At 43.8% G+C, this 16418-nt stretch overlaps 1 protein-coding gene across 2 annotated transcripts in view; it reads left to right on the forward strand.

Moving 5' to 3' along the window:
• The first annotated feature begins 1133 nt into the window (after nucleotides 1-1133).
• chrm2a (cholinergic receptor, muscarinic 2a) overlaps nucleotides 1134-16418 on the forward strand; it is an 89187-nt gene continuing 73902 nt past the window's right edge. Inside the window, exon 1 of one of the 2 annotated variants that reach the window (XM_030440037.1) lies at nucleotides 1134-1276. The gene's annotated coding sequence lies outside the window, so the exon portion shown is untranslated. Of the gene's footprint in view, nucleotides 1277-2090; nucleotides 2738-16418 lie in introns of those variants that run through there. The other variant, XM_030440038.1, reaches the window with a different exon arrangement.

The raw sequence follows: 16418 nt of genomic DNA on the forward strand, positions 1-16418 counted from the left end.
TCTCCTTTCAAACAAGATTTAAGCGGCTAAATCTCAATAAGTGCCAGTCAGTTATGATGAAACGAGTCATCGAGGCTGGAGCAGCTGAGATTCAGAGAGAGGAGGAGGAGGAGGAGGAGCAGCAATGTACACAACGTGACGAAGAGCAGATCTTCATCACGGCCGTGTGGTCAGACAGGCAACAGGTTCACGGGCGGAGAGAGAAGAGGGGTGTGATCCTTCACATTAAACTCTTCTTTTGTCTACTTTTAATTGTTCTCGTTTCTAATTAGTTTCACGAAACGTGTCAAGTGAAGTGAGACAGTTTAGCGGGTTTATTCTGTCTCGCTCCGGCTGATTTGTCTCCCTCCCACAGGCGGATCTCCCCCCTTATCCTCCTCCTCCTCCTCCTCTGTTTTACTGGAGACTATTATGTGTTTTTTTTCTTTTTTTTCTAAAGGCTTTAGTTTGGTGTGTGGCTGAAGATACTCGACACACATCACATCTTTACCAGGTGAGAAATCTGCAAACAACGGGGGCGCGCTCGATCCCCCCCTCTCCAAAACCCCCAAATTTTGCGCTCTCCGCGGTGCTGAAAGTGGAAACTGTGCGTAAAAAGCTGCGCCAATCTCTACGTTTTCTTTTTTTTCTCTCTCTCAATGAAGCCAGACTTTCTTGAATCCAGAGGGGGAAATCTCGCAAAGAAAAATAAATGCAAATACATTTATTAAACGTGATAAAGTGTCAGTGCCGAGCCCCAGCAGGCTAAATGAGCTGGTTTCCTGTGCAAACCAGTGGCACATACGTCTGATCCTGCTGCTGGCACGAGCTTTAATTGGAGTGTTTGGTCGAATAATAACATTTGAAGCTTTGGGCGTTTTTTTTTTTTTGTTGTTGTTGTTTTTTCTTTTCTTTTTTTTAAATAACATGTTGCTGCAGTTGGTGGTGGTAAACGCTCAGCTCGGTTCTCCCCCCCACGAATCCAAAAGGCAAATAACGACTGTCGTTATCGTCAAAGAAATGCCAGCCTACTTCTTATAGCTCTCTCTCTCTGTCACACACATACTCTCTCTCACACACACACACACACACACACACACACACACACACACACACGCTTCTCCCTGCCTCCCTCCCTCCCTCCCCCTCCACCACCTCCCCACTTTCTCCAGTGCAGCAGGCGAGGCGCTCCTCGTCTCCAAAGCCTGCTTGTCTCCAGAAGCATGTCCTCAGACATGCAGCCACGGCGCGATGAAGCGGACCAAGAGACGCCACCAGCCTGACAGCGCGAGAGCAGGTGAGCCTGAATTATCTTCATCTCGGCCTGTGTTGTTCTCTTCTGATAGAAAAAAAAACAATAAACAAAAAAAACAAAAGGAGTCGATATTTCTCACGCAGGTTTACCTGATTCTGGGGCGCTCCTTCCTCCTGAGCGAGGTTTTCGCGAAACCGTCTTGCTCAAGGACACTCCGACCAGGAGGGACTGGTTGTTGGGAATTGAACTATAGGGACCTTATAGATATAACTGCTCCGTCTCTGTATCCGCGTCGACACCTGTGCCCATCGTCCTTCGGCGCGTAAAACGGCTGAGACGTGGAACTCGGTCGTTCCAGAGATGTCCTGGGTGTGTTTTCTTCACAATTTCAGACAATTTTTTGTAAAGTTGCTCTCGCCGGGCAGAGTGTGTAACTTTATCAGGTCTGTGCGGCAGCTTTGTAACAATGTTAACGGCATGCGATCTGCCCGTGTGCATATCAGGGCTGTGAACATCTACAGTGCTGCCGGGGAAGCTTTTTTTTTTTTTTTTTTTTTTCTCCCAAGATAAACACAAGGACAACGAAATGGTTTTTACGCTTGATCCACATCCGCCTGTGCCATCTGGCGCATCTCGGACGCACACAAAAAAAAGCAGAAGTTTATTTGTCTTGTATTTCCTGCACCAATAGATGAAACTGTTTCAGCATCAAATCATTCTGTCTTATCATTTAATCTTTTTTTTTCCTTTCTCTTTTTTCAACCGAGTACATCCAACTGCCCGGCAGATTGCGCGCTGTCTCATCCAATATCCTGCGCAATAAGCACCGTTGCCCTCATTTCTCGGGATTGTCTCAACTGTTTTGTGTCTTCAAACGATTCTGTCTGACGAAACATGTCCTGATTGTTATTTTTGCCAAACAGATGCCAAAACGGGTTTCACAGTAATAGTAATGTGCGCTTACGGGAACTCTAATGCGCTTTTGGATGAAAGCGTTTCATTCCTGCCTCGCTTCCTCCCCAGTTCTCCTCCTTTGATATATCATCTCATGACTTCTCCTCCACGCAGATGAAGATCGCTGTGAGTCTCATTTAGCCACAAGGCTCTCCGTTTCTCCTCAATCCAGCCAATCAGTCTTGATTTCATTTCTTGACTTTGAACGCCACATCTGGAAAAAAAAAAAAACGCGCACATTTTTAAGCCTCCAGTGTTTTAGACTGATTAAGAAACAAGCAGCGGTGTTGTCATACATGCATTGAGATCTGCAAAGAGGCGTCGCAGCCACAGCCTACGTGCGTAAAAGCGCAACGCACCAAAACGGAGCAGACCTGTGAGACGACGGGTTTGTGTCGGATTCTGTGACTCTGGGTCTCACGGCTGAGCTTGTTTGACGCGCAAAAGTGGATCTCCCTCAAATACAGGCTGTGAATGACGCGCAGTGAGCTTGTTGGCCATAATAAAAGATCCAGCGGAGGACTCAAGAGGATTTCTCGGTTCAGAGAGGTAAAGAAAGCTGTGATTTATCAAGCTGGTTTTCTCCAATTCCTTTCAACGATTTTCTCTACTGGATGCGAGGCTTGTAGTGATGATTACAGTGACAGCAGGTTGAGTGTGAATGAAAAAAGGGGGGAAGACAGAAGCTGTTGGATGGATGAAGCGGCTAGTGGGGTCGAGGTCTGCTTGTGATTGATGGAGGAAGGTTTTTGGGTTTTTTTTTTAAGTTTCGGATCATCTGGCTTCACTCTGACATTCACAAGACTGCCAGAGTGGAATCTGACTGCATGTGGTCGGTATGAGCCTCCTTGTGGCTGTGTGATGACACAATACATCTTGTTTGTCAAATTATTTACCACATTTTACTGTTTTATAAAGTGGACAGGTAAATAACAGTTGCAGGTCACCAGCCTGTGCAGGGGGTTTTGATATTCATGTGACTTCTTGGCTGAGCAGTGTGTGACTGAGTGTCGTGGCTCGACCTTGATGAAGTCTGCTGGTTGGTTAATTGGTTTTGTTTGAAGACATGTCAGCCGAACACAAAAGGGGGACTCGTGTCGCCTTCCTTTTCGAGGTGGGTCGCTGGTGGGGTTTTTTGTTCCTGCACATTCATGCAGATCTCCAATTAGGAATTCAATGTTTTTGTTGGTGTCTTGCCAAAAGAACCCAAAAAAATACAAGGAGAGGAGAAAGAGGAGCAGAGGATTTGCATTTTTGCTTCTGACTGGAATCCAGGAGAAACTTTCCATCACTTAGAAAATGTATGAGGCTGTTTTTTTTAAGTAGGATTTTTAAGAGAATGGATCACGGTCCTAAATTGGCTCTTTTTCTTGATTCAAATGTTCCTTTTTTCTGTGGATACGCGATCGTAACTCATCTGCTAGAACACAAACAAATGCATCACACAAAGCCATTTATTCACCAGTAGATGAAAAGCTTTGACAACTTGTTATGTTACCCTGGAGAACCTTAAAGGAACAGTTCACACAAAAATTACAATTCAGTTATTATCCACTCCCCTCCTTGTGGATGGAGAGTTGAGTGAAGTTTCGTCGTCCACACAAAGCTTGGAGCTCCACAGCACCGCAGAATTCACCTTAACGACTCCAGTAGATGGGGACTTATTTGAAAATGTGAAAACACAAACATAAAATGGCTCAAAGGGGCGTAATCCAAGTCTCGAGTAGCACAGAGATCCCAAATTGATTTGAAAATATGTTATTTACACCCTGCCTTAACCCAAAGTCATCCCTGTAGATGCTAAGCTAAAGGCGCTAGCGTGCACCCCATGTGATAATCGCAAGAAGATAATGACTGAATTATTATTTTTGGACTGAACTTACCCTTTAAGTCTCCATAAATAACTCCATACGATCACTTAAAGCGAGAGCAAATCCTTTTGATATGGATAAATGGCTCAAAGAGCCAATTACAGAATTAGCATTTGACAAGTCTGTCTCTGAATGCTCATATCTTTATCGCATAATGACATCATAATCATATTTTTTATTATGGAGAATGTGGTTTAATAAAAAAGGTCAATTTTCTTTTAGAATTGCGATGTAAGTAGTCGACTAATGGCTTTCCCCGCTGCCTCTGCAGCCACTTCGCTTTCTCAGTATCATTTTACACTTTTTAATATCATCAGCTATGGCCTCCATTGTATTATTTAAAATACTGAGGGCTCATTTAAGCGCCTCGATCTTGAGAAAGGCTTCATAATTCAGCGTTCTTCGATCTCACCAACGTGTTGCGTCGCTCCGTGCCAGAAGTTTGCAGAACTTTCTCCGACTTGTTGCTTCCACTCATCGTCGCGTTTGACGGCCCGATGTTGATGGATGAGGTTTGGATGCACCGTGACTGAACAGTCATTCGATGGCTTTTTGCAATTACTGCCGGCCCTCTGAGGTTTACCGAGGTCAGCTGTGTGGCTTCCTTCCCCTAAATGTCCCTGCCTGAAAGTATTGATATTACATTAGCGATGCAGATATTATAGACTGTGCATAATTCATTACTGGAGGTGTCAACGTGCTTGACTGTGATAGCAAATGATGATGTGCATTGACTGGTGGATCTTGCTTGGGGTCAGCTGTTCTGCAGAAATATTGCCTATTGGCATGTTGGTTAATGCAGATTAGAGTAAAGAGACATACTGTATGTAGGGAGCGCAGTCATTAAAGGTGCAGTGTGTAGTTTTTTGGGAAGATATTTTAATCATCTTCACTGACTGTTTTTATTATGTCTAAACAAACTACATAAACAGTCTCTCTTTGTTTTCATGACTGAATAAACAAACTGACAGCACAATTTAATACTGTTTTACTTTGTTTATATTTGGCAGACCCTGCCACCAGTGTTCTTGGGACCTACTTTTCCTCTTTTTCTTCATAAATAATTATGAATTTGTATCATTACCTCATTCATTCCGAGTTTGTGCCCCTTTAAAATAAGTCAAAGGATTTCAAACGACAGATTTTCGCAGTCGTGTCTAAAAAGTGATGCTTGGCGCCCCCTGTGGTGAACACGAGACGTGAACAGGTACGACCCTCGATTGATTGTGTTGCTGTCTTCTTTCATATTGAAATGGAGAGTGGCGTGCTCTGTAGGAGCTGAATGTGCGCACACACACACACACACACACACACACACAGAGCAAAAATCTTCTTCGGTCTCCCTCACATGGAGGACGGAGGAGTGAATGAGGGAGGAGGCTCATGCCAACGCTCCTACCGACCATGAATGCACGTTGCATACATATTCCTAAATCTGTGTTTTTGGCAGCGGCGGAAACAGCGTTAGAGGCGAGGTTTGTTTTTGTGAAAAGTTAAATTTAGCCCGCGGGGTGCCTCATTCCGTGGACATAAGCTTCTCGGTTGTAGAGCGGCTGCACCGTGCACATTAGCGGATCTGTGTAGCTGGCGCGCACAGAAAGGAATGTCTAATTATCATGCTTCCAAACCGCAGTAGGCTCCTCTATTTGCACTGAGCTCCTGCTCTAATCGCTTTCTTTTTCTGCCATTACACACTTATTTATTTTATTTTTTACCCAATTAAAATTGCTATATCTGCTCCGCGCGGATGGGGAAGTCCACCCAGCGTTAAAGGAACGCTTTAATTGAGCAGAAGCAGAACGATTGTCTCTGCTAATATGTGGAAATTCTGTTGCAGAGATGAAGAGAGATTGTGCAAAGACAGTTTTACGTAACAGTGAACACAAGTGTGTGTATGTTGGAGGTTGTGTCAATGAAAAGACTGACAGCACAAGGATGTGTTGAATTTCTATAAATACGCTTTCATAAAATTCCCTTGTTTCAAACTGTCTACATGCAGATTTCCTCACGCCGCCGCTATATCTCCAGCCAGCGGGACGAAAGGACGAGTGTAGCCTTTAACGGAGCTTCTTATCAGATGCTGAGTGATTGCAGTGCTTTACAATATGAAGTGCCACTAAACCGCAGCACGATGGGCATTGATTGGTAAAGGATGGGAGGAGGGAGATTCCTCCTTAAGGTCATTATCCAGCAGACAGAGAGAGTTAGACGAAACAAACCAGTGTAATTGCATTTGTAACAAAAGACTAAGAATCAATGGACTAAGCACTACTTACAGCATTGTGTCAGCATATTTCATCAACATCTAAATGGATTCAGTGACTCCATAATTGCTTCAAAAGTCTCTTCTGTGAAATCATTGCAGTTTCTTTTTTTCACCGCTGAAGTCCGTCGCCTGTGTTTTTAGATGTGACTCAGAACACGTGACAATCTGGCTGCCGATCTACACAGCACACGTTCGACATGTGCGAGATATGAAAGCGGGGGTCGTTTGCAGACATTACAGCGGGGTTAAGCTGTGATTCACCGTCAGGATGTGGATCAAAGAACTCACGCAGTGTCAGAAAAACATGTTTTATTTCAATTCTAGCAAAGGGCGGTAGCAGTAGTGTGGCACATTTGCTTGATTTTTAATGAGGAATTTAAATAAAGATAATTTGACTTAGTGTTTAGGGCGCCTGATTAGTTCAAAGCTGTTTTACCTGATTGTTTGGCCACTAGGGGGCAGCAGAAAAAGCTGTAGATGGAAGGAATTTACAGGGAAGACATGACCCCCATACCTTTTTTAAAGATGCAATATGTAAGAACTGTCCAATTCATACCCAAAACAAACGGCAGCACATCAGTAGCTTAGTTTAGCTAGTTAGTTCGGTTAGCCGTGCATCGTGTGGCTCTGAGCACCAGGGAAGTGTCGTTTTTTACACCTGTAGTAAAAAAGATAAATCTACTTACCTCAGTAGATATCTCTGCAGCACAATACCTTTACGTAATAAATTCAAAACTGTTATTTCTTCACATTCAATTGATAAATTTGTGAATGTTTTCAACTAAAATTCGTACATATTGCACCTTTAAAAGCATAATTAGTTCAAAGTGTAATATCCACTCTCCTTCAAGGTCTGATTTTGTGATTCTAGGAACTAGAATGGCACTCAGTAGATCGCATACCTCCGTCAAGACCCAACAGTCCCTGTAATTCAGTCTAGCCTAATCCGATGTAAAATAAAACATCTTTAGAATCAGATTTTAAATTGTACTCACTTATAGATAACAGCCACTTAAAAATTGTAATGTTGAGAAAAGTGAGAAACAAATTCCTTGTTTTGATCCTTTATTTAGATCTGCACCAAAAGTTATCAGGGTCTATTCTGGGCCAAGACCCATCCTCCATCCAAGTTTCATGGAAATCTATTCAGTCGTTTTTGTGTAATAATGGTCACAAACCAACAAACAAACAAACAGACACAGGCGAAAGCATAGGAATATCGGCTCTTTGGCTGCTGAATCCTCCATTTTGTGCATGAACTAGTATCTAACTTTGTCTGTCTGCTGATGGAGCTCTGCTGGTTGCCTACAGTTGGTTTTGAAAGTTTTATCAGAGGTGTAAACTTACCCTGATGTCATCCACTGCTTTACGGATTTCTGTTCTGAAGGGCTCACGGCCATCACCATCTTTTTTGTTGTTGTTGTTGTTGTTGTTGTTGTTTGGAGCCAGAAGTGACCGTCCTCTCTTCACATTTCCCAGTTTGTACATTCTCAACTTCTGTCCTCGCCTCCTCTCCTCGTGTCTCCGTCCCTCCCACGTGAGATGCGAGCAGAGCAGGCGAGGCAACATGCGTTCAACAAAATGAGACATCTGCGCTTCGGAGCCATATTTTTTTTAAAGCAACATCAATTACATGTGACATGTGGAACAGCTGCATCGTCTGTCCGTTGTTTTGTTAGAGTCTACCGCTGTGTTTTATCGTCTCTGTCACACGATAACAGTGTTCATGACAACTTTGAATCCAGTTAACAACGTGGCATAATGTGACATAAATAACATCAAGGCGAAGTGTCAGCAAGGAAAGCGGTTTGAACAGCGCCTTACGAGACGCGACACAAACTGTTACAGGCTGAAATTCCCACGACAGTTTATATTTTCTAGCTTTATGTCACACCTTTTTCAATTCACGGGTGCCAGAAGAACTTCCGCAAAAGAAACCACCTGTGCATCCTCCTCAATACGGCAAGCTGGGATTGATTTCTGGGAGATGATAAGGCACAAAAAAAAGAAATAAGAAGAGCCCCATTTCTAGACAAGGGAGTGAGGGTGGGGAAGGATTTCCTGATTGGATCTGACCAAGAAGCATACTCTGCTTTATCGCATTTTTTACTGACAATGGGAACTTAATTTACTAAATGAACATCATGCTGTATTGAAGAAGACCTGAAACTATAGATTGAGATCATAAACTCATTGGGAAACCTTTTACTGAGGTAATAAATCAAGTGAGAAGTAGTGACATTTTCTCATAAGCTTACATACAATCTGACTTCTTTTTGCATTCAGTGGTGTTGCCACCAGAAAGAGCCACTGGCTTCACTTTTCAGACCTGGAGACGTCGTACATATTTTAAACAGTTAACAGATTTATCACTCAAAAACAGCCGCCTGCTGATAAAAGTTGTTTTAGAACGACACTCAAGTACCTGAACGTCTCGCAAGCAGGTGTTTACATTCAGATAAACTGAAGGATAAAAAAACGTTCTCGAGAATCTTCTGTCCGAGTTCAGACGTTTGTTCTTCACCTTTTCTGAGGACATTCTAATCCAAACACCTCAGCGGGTCATAAACTCCTTTTAAACATCTTCACACAAACTGTTTGGAGTTCAGGGAGAGTTTTTTTTAAGACTACACCACACTTGTCAACATTGTCAGCAAATTGTTGAAACTTTTGACCGCTGTTAACAGATGACAGCTAATTGTGTCCTGCGTGGAAATAAACAGCCACTTTTCCCCTGGAACGAGACGAGTCGAAGCCTGAAGCTGCTTCCGATAAGCCTGTTTGTGCTCTGAAAACCTGCCAGTTTCAAACCGAAGCGACTAGACGACGACGCAACTCTCTGCATTTCGCTTCGGACCGCTGGCTTTTTGGATATCATCTGTCGCACCTTAAAATATGAATGGGCCTAGTGATAGTGACTTACTTGCTACAGTTGCACCTCTGGTATCGATGACAAGGTGACACCAAAAGGTGTGTTTTTTGCAAAGCGCGGTTGAGTGAGAGAGCTGTAGGCTAAATTTAAACTTCAAGGCTTGTGTCACACAGTCACGGCTGTTGCTCGGACAAATTAATGAGGAGATCCTCTCATTCCTCGGTCCAAGAAAAAAACAAAAAACGCCTGTTTCGACCAGCTGGCTGTTTGTAACCAACTTAACAAGCTGACTTTGCTACGAGGCTCCGATGCTGAATTACGTGCATTAAAACCACCAGCCACCAGCGACACCAGCCGGCCCGAGTCGAGCTCAGACGAGTCCAGTTCAGAGTGAATCTTTGGTCTGATCTAGGCTTAACTCCATTTTTAACCTCTGTGATGCATTATACTCACAGTTTTGTGTGCAATGATATATTATCACACTTCTAGTATATGTATGTTTCATCAGTAGGGAATTTAAAGGAGCAGTGTGTAGTTTTGGAGATGTTTTAATCAGAAGACAAAGATCTTCACTGACTTTTTGACGTTGTTTGACAAATTCTCTTCTCAGAAACTTAAAGGACAACACAATTTCACACTGTTTTACTTTGTTTATATGTGGCGGACCCTGCCACCTTTCCAGGTTCGAACAATCCTATGTACTTATAGAAAAGAAAATCAGTGTTTGCTTAAATGGGCACTGACGAATTGGTTGCATAATGTACACTGGAGATCTGAATAAAATCAGAAAATGTCTCTACAGGTGGGCTTAATGCGTCACCTCGGCCTTGCACGATTGCAATCAGAAAAGGAAAATTAAGATGCGTTTACATGTTAAAAAGCACCTCTGAATAGCGCAGACAATGACATTTAACCCAGGCTTTTTTTAAAAAGCACTGTAAAAAGTCTCTTCCTCTCTTCATCACGCATAACACGGAATGTTTTCTTTTCAGTCGAGCTGGCTGTAAATGAATGCTACCTCACGTTGTATGTCTATATCTAGAAGAACTATACATTTCTGTCATTGTGAAAGTCTGAGCAGTGGCAGCAGCAGATGTACTACTTTACAAAAAAAAAGAAAAACATCAACATCTCCAGAGATCCCTTTGACTCTGCTTCCAAAAGCCCCAGGTGCTCCACAGTCTTGCTGCTCATCCAGCAGTAATGTCGGGCGGCCATTCCCTGCTCTTAATTACTCCGAGCTTCAGTACCAGATAATTCCAGCCAGCTACTTCAAGCTCTGGCTCTGCCATTATCGTTGGCCGCATGAAACATTCAGTGTGCTCGTCTGCTCTCATCGGACCTTGGCAGGGAGGGGTTACTGCGTTTGCCAGCAGGCCTAATTCCTCCGTGGTGGGCGATTGTAAGACATGAGACCAAAATTTAAAAAAGGTAGAATCGAGCTTCTCCTCTGGAGCGAACACATTCACACACACAGGAAAGCAAACAATTTCGAAGAGAGTTCGGTGAAAAGAAAGAAAATAGGAATGTATTTTTTCCCTCTGATTACTTTTCCTCTCTAATTGTTGTGCCGCAGCTCGAGCAGCAGGGGGAAACAGCCCGGGCTGGTGTCACAAGTTCTTGTATTCGGCGCCAACATGACAGGGCGCCTTAATATCTCACTGTGCTGCAGCAGATGCTGCTTGTGTGGGTGTTTTTTGAAGTAGCCCTGTGTGACTTTTTCTTCTCCCGGGCCAGGGGCACTAACAAGCAATTAGCCAACAGGAAGAGTACTTGGTATTTCTGGGGGGGCAAAATCCAAGTTTACGAAGTCGAAGACTGCTTATTTCTTTTTTGTTTTTGACAGGAGGTTTTGCTTTTTCCGAACAGCAAAAGCTGCCGTCGGAATGATTTTAAGCCATTTTTATCCCCTGCAGACAAAACAAGACCGAGGGTAAACATTTGACCAAAAAATGTCCAAACTCCTGAATGGATGCACATGATCTATATCCCATTGAGAGTTTTGTAGATTTACCGCAGATTACACGTCAGTACGCGTGATGCATTAGAAGTAAGAAGCGTTAATCCGTCCACTTTTCAGTGCGAGTCAATGAGCTGCTGGCAGCTGACTTTCATTTGAATAGGCAATAAAAGTCGAACTGTACTCCTGAAGGTATTGCTGTCCTAATTACAGACCTGCCTGGAGCTGATAAACAGGAATAATGGCCAAATGGAGGCACCATGTTCTGCACTTGACATCAATAATGAATCACTGCCTGTTTGCCTTTGTCTTTCCGTTGTTCAGCCTGGACACAGTTTGCCGGCCCGTCGACCGCTTTAATGACATATCTCAACATGGCTGTGAACATTCATGGTGCCCAGATGATAAATCCTGATTACCTTGGTGATCCCTTGCCTTGTTTACCAGCGCCACCGTCATGTTAGCATGGCACGGTGGTGGCATCTAGATAGCCACAAAGTTTTGTGCGGGTGTACACTTCTTCTTATGTGCTAATTAGCATGTTTTGGCATGACAACACAGCAAACAAAGATGGAAAACATTGTTAACGTGTGTTTGCGGCAAATTGGCAAGGTATAGCTTGCTAGCACTGCAAACAAAGGTGGTTAACATGTGTGTAGTGCTAATTCCCACGTTTTAGCATGCAAACATGATAAAAACAAAGGTGCTGAACATGTGTTTGTCGCTAATTAGCAAGTTTTAGCATGTCAAGTCTGTAAACAATTCTGGTGAACATGTGTTTAGTGCTAATTAGCAAGATGGTGTGCATGGTGGCCATCATAGATGTTTAACTCCAGTTGGTTAGCATTGTAATTGAGAGCATTGTGCCCTCTAATGTTAGTATTTAGCTCAAAGGACCTATGTTCAGGCTATGTATGGCTTCACAGAGCTGCTAGTAGCCTATGATTGAAGAATTTGCCAGTTAGCCTCCACAAAACAGCTACTTTCTTTGAGCTGGAACTATTGTTCTCCCCAGAGAAGCTGGAAATTGGATCACATTATTCAATGTTAATGTCTGACTTACGTAATTGTTGCTGCAAAAATACCCCTTGTAATATCACTTTTAGTGGCAGATGAGAGGTTTTCTAAAGTTCAGATTTGGCCCAGGGCCCATGCTTGATTATTATCGATTCACGCTTTGCAGAGAAAAACTACAATTGTGTGTTGTGAATCGCATTCATCCATCAGGTTACGGATACTCATAAACAAGATAAATCTGTGCTTTATTGCTTTCTGTAATTACAATCTTAATCGTTATTCTCCGCTCGCAAGAATGTGTCCCTGGGCTTTCCTGAGAATTTGAAAAAAAATAAAAAATAAAATCCGCTCCCCTGTGACAATCAGTCCATTCACCCGAAACCGCCAGACTCACCCTCACTTCAATTCACAATGAAAGATATCTCTCCATGGGGGCAACAGGAGGATGTTCAGTCCATTTTCTCTTCTGTATAAAATAAAAGCTATTCAAAACCCTCCAAGAACTCTGACTTTACCCCCCTGACAGGGTTTCAGCAATCATTAATTTAAGAAAAAATTAGCCGGAGCGGATTCATGGGTCTTTATCAGGCCCAGAAATTATTTTTATGCAGAAAAAAATGTGTCCAAACAAAGATCATCTTCACAACCTGAGCGAGAGAAAAAGACTTAGAGCAGCCGCAGAGCCAGACGGCTTGACGCGGAGCTCGGCGCTGTGTACACACTCAACAGATAAACGCGGGTCCTGACCCTTCGTAGCGTGGATCAAATGAAAAGGTAAACATTCTTCTCTCCACGCCGAGGTGAGAGACACTACAGCAGCAGCGAGGGGGGATGGAAGAGTGGCTGCTGTGCTTCCCATCCTGAGCCGATATTATTAAGTCCGGTGACAATCATTGTCTGTTATTGTTATTGGACTGCGTGTCAGCCCTCGGTTTATTCCTGCGCTTTTGCAAGTGAGGAGCTGTTTATTGCCTCGGGTGTAACAGGGTTCATCCTGTGTCCTGTTTTTTTCTTGTTTCTTTTTTTTTTTTTTCCATGCATAGTAAACTGTAGTTTCCTTTTATGTGGTCAGCCAGTGCAATTTATTGACTCTGTCGACGCTGTCTTTTCAAAAGTAAACATGGGACGAAACACAGATAATGGTAGTAAATACCTCCGTCTCGTTTGATGGCATTTGGTCGACGTCTTTTTATTTTCCTCTAACCTCAGAACAGACAACTGTCCTGTTTTTTGCGCCGCCTTGGGCGACAGTTCACGGAAATCCGCACGGAGTATGTGGACCCATGGTATTATTCCAAGATGCACAGGAAACCGGGTCATGGGATTCTTCCCGGATAGCATAAACATGACCTGGGTATTTAAGAGACAACGCATAAGCCTGAGATTAGATGTACACTTAATAAGTGCAGCGTGACCGAGTCGTCTGAGACCTGGATGTCTCACTTCCTCCCCTCCGGCCTCACTATGAGAAGCCAGTGGACGTTGCACTTACCCCAAAGCTTTGCACAGACTCACAGTTCGGCTTGACATTCTCCAAAGAAGATCCCTGAAGGTCTGTGTAACTTGTTCCAGGTGAATGCTTTGACATTTGAAAGAAATGCCAGCAAGGAACAAAGTGAGCCCTTCTAGGTTATCCGAGTCTGCGCGTTCATGTGGGCCGAGGAACTTCTCGGGCTTCGTCTTTTTGCATTCTGCAGCCGATACACGGTGGAGAAATGCATTTCCCAAAACAGCTCTTTAGAGCCCCGCTGGCCTCCAGCTGCGCTGGCGTGAGCCTTGTCGGAGCCAGGAGCCCGTCTGAAACGCTGTTATTTGACTTGACAGGAACAGGACTGCCGACAGAGTCCAGAGACTACACTGTGTCAGTGGAGCACAAACAGACTGTGGGATAGATTCACTGTGTGAGGCGCTGGCCGGCCCTATGTTCACACTCTCTGATGGCCCTTTTTGACAGCCCTCTTACAAACAAAGCAGTCGGGGCAGAGAAAAGACATGTCCGATCACATGAAAGAGCTCCAAGGCGCAGCGAAACAAGAAGTTTTCCAAACTTCTTCCCCTGTGTGGCTAAACTAATTGTTCTCCCACTTTGTACTTGTCAAATACCATATTTCAGTTTGTTAAAAGGTCACTTGTTCCACACGACCCCACTTTGTCACGTTTTTTTCTCTTCTGTCTAAATGTCTCCCGGGGACAACAATTATTCAAACTGGTCGAGAGCGCTGCAGCCGGCAGCCGTGAAACGAGGCTGCAGTGTAAAGCCTGTGGGGCAACTGCACACCACCGCAATCAATTCGCGCTAATGTGCATCTACTCAAGGTTCTTGCAGCTGACAGACTAAGATCATTATTCTCAATATGTGACAACATTATGGAAAAGACCCTACAGAGCCTGTCTTGCGGTTGCAGGCCGATGCACTCTGGGTCAATACTGGACCGACGGACACAGAAACAAAAGTATCCACGTAGAAAAATACCAAAGATGCCATTTACAGACTAACCTGTGACCAATATCCCGAATAACTGACAACATGGTGTACCGACACACCATTGGGTTCACCTTTACAACACTTTAGTAAGATCAGCAGTTACAAATGAGCAAAAAAAAACAAGATTTTAAAAATGTGTTTAATTGTTTTAGTGAATAATTCAACACAAAAAAGGTTAAATCATCCAATGAAATGTGAGGTGTAGCCACCAGCGTACCCCACTGTACTCTGTTAGCTTATTGGTTGTAGGTTGCTAGTTAAGTGATATAATGGGTTGAAGGTGTTTCAGAGTGTTGGGGTACTTAAAAAAAAGAAAAGTAAATTGCTTAATCTATGAACTCCCTGTAGGACGTCGCTTGTTATTCGTTTGCGCTACTTCCTGAGATGCGTTGTCGTGTAATTGCCACTGAGTATACATTATTAAACCTTACATACGCCCAACGTCAGCCCTTTGATTTATATAAAACAAATTAAAAAAGAGAGGTTGACCTTCCTCAAACCACTTGGTACCAATATCAGGTTTTTGGGGTTTAGGATGAACCCTAATTGCCTCAAAAACGAACTTACTCGAGTCGCTCGCTTGACATGCTTTGACTTTATGGTCCACAAGTTCAGCTTATTTGACTTATTTATCACCAAAGCAGTGGTTATAGCTCATGAAGAGCCTTTCAAATTGTATTTTCCTCCTCGGAGACGGCCCGGGCTGAAGAGCCACTTGACGGGGGCACTAGACGTCTGTTGCTGTGTTAAATTGCCTGGATACCAGCAGAGACGAGACGATTGTTTTTCCACAAGTGTGCATGAAAAGACACATTTGATCTTGTCTCTATCGCCCGTTAAGCCGGTAATTAAAAACGTATACAACTCGAGTGAGGACACAATTGTTTGATTGGTAACTATAGTGACATCAGTACTACCAGCTGTGTCGTGTCCACTTAAGAGCCGTTAAATCAGATCTTGGAGTGAATCTGTGGCTGGGGTGTGATTTGAGGGATCTGATCAAATTGTGCAGACAGGCATCACTATGCAACAACCACGGACGTGCTGACTGCCGCCGCGCTGCGCCTCCCGCTCGGCTCAGGCGGAGAGCATTGTTATGCAGGTACGTCTCCACAGCTGTCTCTACTTTGTCTGTCAATCAGGCGAGCAGCGCCAGAGACAAGGTCATCGCACTTCTCTCCGATTTTACACAGTTTTCCAGTCCAATCAATACCGGCCAACATAGCTAAATGAGAGAAGTCTCAATCCCGGTCCCCCTGATAATTGGAGGCTGTTCGCGTGGACGACGGGACAGGAGTATCAATAGACCCGCTGCATTTTACGGGAATCAGACTGCGGATGATTCGCTTTGTGCTCAAGCGTAAGTGTCAGATGTTTTCGAGTGTGTTTGGCACTTCATCACTCTCCACTGTGGTTAGTCACAGGTTTTAGAATCCTTGAATTCTTATTAGGGGGAGATCATCAATCTTACGCCTTCTGTGCTTCTGGAGTTTGGCAAAGTGTTCTTGGCCGAGACGACTCAAAAAACTCTTCGGAGGCGGAGGAGAGAACAATCCATTTCACATCAGGCCAAATGTATTAGTTCAGTTATATCTGAGTTGTGAAACAAGTTGTTTAAAGCCTCCAGAGGGAGCAGCATGTAATCAGATAACCTGCCTCCAGTGATGGTGCATTGTGGGTAATGTAGGCGCCAGGTTTTAGGCTGTCTGCATTTTACAGCATAGTTGGACACACAGCAGAACCAGAGATATCGCCCCCT

This window comes from Sparus aurata, chromosome 14 (assembly GCF_900880675.1).
Source record: "Sparus aurata chromosome 14, fSpaAur1.1, whole genome shotgun sequence".
In the NCBI taxonomy this organism is placed as follows: domain Eukaryota; kingdom Metazoa; phylum Chordata; class Actinopteri; order Spariformes; family Sparidae; genus Sparus; species Sparus aurata.